Raw genomic sequence first — 3,319 nt, forward strand, 5'->3', positions numbered from 1 at the left:
GGAATGGGTGGGTAGGGAAGTGGGGGGCGCTATGGGGGACTTTTGGGATAGCATTGGAAATGTAATTGAGGAAAATATGTAATAAAAATATTAAAAATTTAAAAAAAAATAAAGAAGAAGTGATAAAGGATGGGGCAATGGAGGGTTGGATAGGGTGAAAAAAGGAAGCAAGAAGAGAAAGAGAAATACCAGTTTTCAACTAGCATCTACTTTAAGGAATGTCTTTCTCCTGAAGTTCAAACAAAACACAATCATCACACTTAACATTGCTATTTCATTTCATTACAAGAGAATAAAAGTAAAAATATAAGACTTAAAAGATGCTATTAAACTTTTATCAGGAAAGTAACCCCTGGAAAAGACACGAATAAAAATGAAATAATATGAATAAAAGTGAATTAAGCTAGCAAAGAATATGATTAATTCATAGAGATTGATGATTTCCATGTATAGAAATGATATATTTAAAATACTAAAAGAAGAGCCCTTTTAGCAACATTGTAAATAAAAATTATCTTGGAATAAAATTAGTAGAACTGTACTAAACAATGTAAGCATAAAAATTCTTCAAGGTAAACCTAAAGGAAGACAACATAAATAGAAAGTCTTTATTGTTGGATAGGAAGACTCAATATTACAAAAATATAAACTGCACCATTAGTTAATGAAAAGCATTTCTGTTTTTTGGGTTTTTTTGGGGGGGTGGTTTTTTTAGAAACAGGGTTTCTCTGTAGAGTTCCTGTAGAGGCTGTCCTGGAACTCACTTTGTAGACCAGACTGGCCTCAAACTCAGAAATCCGCCTGCCTCTGCCTCCCAAGTGCTGGGATTAAAGGCGTGTGTCACCACGCATGACTGAAAAGCATTTCTTGAAACAACAATGCCTTTATAAACCTAGGATAATGAATAAAATATTTTCTGAAGAAAAAATTATAAACTTTCTTTACTCTAATTCATAAATTAAATTCAATAGATTAATTAAAATATTAATTTCTTTAAAATATACTAGTTAATTCTAAGATTATAAAAAAAAATGTTGCCAGGCAGTGGTGGTGCATGCCTTTAATCCCAGCACTTGGGAGGCAGAGGCAGGTAGATTTCTGAGTTTGAGGCCAGCCTGGTCTACAGAGTCATTTCCAGGATAGCCAGGGTTATACAGAGAAATCCTGTCATGCAAAAAAACCAAACCAAAACAAAACTAAAACTAAAACTAAAAAGAGAAAGAAAATATTAAGCATGCATGAGGTAATGTCAATTCTACTCACTAAACATTTAAAATAAGTATGATCATGAGAGCCACATACACAATTTTAAAACATCTTCTAGTTACAATTTACAAAATAAAACCACCAACCAAAGTGTATACATAGGTGGGTCCATGGCTCCTGCTACATATGTAGCAGAGGATTGCCTTATCTGGCAACAGTGGGAGAGAAAGTGGAGGCTTGTTGCCCCAGAGAAGGGGAATGCTAGAGAGGTGAGGCAGGAGTGGGTGGGTGGATGGGTGTGGGAGTACTCTCTTAGAGGCAAAGGGGAGGGCAGAAGGTGATGGTGAGTTTTTGAGGGGAGACCGGGAGAACATTTGAAATGTAAAGAAATAAAATAATAAAAATGTATAGATAATCTTAGAATATATAATTACTTATAGTATTCTATTCACCATCCACTGTTTTCATTTCAACAAAATTAATAACTTTCAGTGAAAGTTATTTAAAATTTCTTCCCATGGTAGATTGAACCCAGGGCCTCATACATTCGAGGCAAGTGTTCTCTCACTGAGCAATATCTTCTTTATATGAGCCCATAAACTTCTTTATATAAAGTGTGTAAAAACCAATATAGATGTTCAGCTCCTAGCACATTTCCTATTATATTGATGGCAGTTTTTAATGACACTCCTATGTGGCCCAAATTGTGCTTCAACATGTGGTCTCTCTGCCTCTGCTTCTCTAGTGCTGACAACACAGTTGAATGCCACTATACTCAGCTCTATCACCACAATTCAGGTGTTCAATAGTCTATCACTGCTCTAACATGTAAAACACTTGAAAGTGTCAGCATGTGAATAAATGAACAAACTGTACTGAATAAACAACAGATTCAAATAGAAATGTCTGCCTTTGATAGTATAAAGTTCTATCTCATTTCAATGAGACAAGATGAATTTTAAATGGTTTTATAAAAGTTTGTAGTCATCAAAACATAAATTCTTACTTTACTACATAGTGTTCATGTGGATAATAGGTGTAAAGCATAAACATACTAGAAGAAAATATGAACAAATTTTTCTATACACTTAGAGGAATACAGGTGCAAGGGTATGTGCTTGGGAGGATAATACTGGAGAAGAGAATTTGAGACTAGCCTGGGTAACATAGATAAACTTTGTCTCAAATAAAATACAAGAACCTTTAAGTAAATTCTCTAATTATAACTCAAGTATTCAAGAGTTAAATAGGGATGGAAAACTGATTTTTTTTATTTCTATAAATCTATAAGGCTTAAAAAGTATAAAAGCCAAATACTAATATAAAGGCAGAAAGTGGGAATAAAATGCTAATAGCTGTCAGAAACAAATGACCTGTAATAATAAAATCCTTTAATACACAGAGAAATAAAGTGCACACTGCAATATAGCTGTCTCTTGTGAGACAATGCCGGGGCCTAGCAAACACAGGAGTGGATGTTCACAGTCAGCTATTGGATGTATCACAGGGCTCCCAATGGAGAAGCTAGAGAAAGTACCCAAGGAGCTAAAGGGATCTGCAACCCTATTGTTGGAACAACATGATGTACTAACCAGAACCCCGGAGCTCTTGTCTCTAGCTGCATATGTATCGAAAGATGGCCTAGTCGGCCATCAATGGAAAGAGAGGCCCATTGGACTTGCAAACTTTATATGCCCCAATATAGGGGAATGCCAGGGCCAAAAGAATGGGAATGGGTGGGTAGGGAAGTGGGGGGCGCTATGGGGGACTTTTGGGATAGCATTGGAAATGTAATTGAGGAAAATATGTAATAAAAATATTAAAAATCAAAAAAAAAAAAAAAGAAATTGTGAATAGAGTAGCGTGGCTATTTCGCTACACTTGATCTTAGCCAAAAGGCCAAGAAGCGATGTGTGGCTATTTCTCAATACTTGGAATACAAATGTAACATGCATATGGAGAGCAATTTATGAATAGCCATCAACATTACTAATAATTTCTCTATGGTTCCATTCTGAGATCAGACAGGAATGTACTATCACTGTGTACAGATAAGATATACTAATATATCACTACAAAATTACTGGTAATGGCAAAATTTTGGATACAGACC

The 3,319-nt window shown here is 35.2% G+C and overlaps 1 pseudogene; it reads right to left on the reverse strand.

The window, feature by feature from the left end:
• Window positions 1–3,026: 3,026 nt before the first annotated feature.
• Window positions 3,027–3,117, reverse strand: LOC115030822 (annotated as a pseudogene).
• Between the last annotated feature and the right edge of the window lie 202 nt (window positions 3,118–3,319).

This window comes from Mus caroli, chromosome 3 (assembly GCF_900094665.2).
Source record: "Mus caroli chromosome 3, CAROLI_EIJ_v1.1, whole genome shotgun sequence".
NCBI classification, from domain to species: domain Eukaryota; kingdom Metazoa; phylum Chordata; class Mammalia; order Rodentia; family Muridae; genus Mus; species Mus caroli.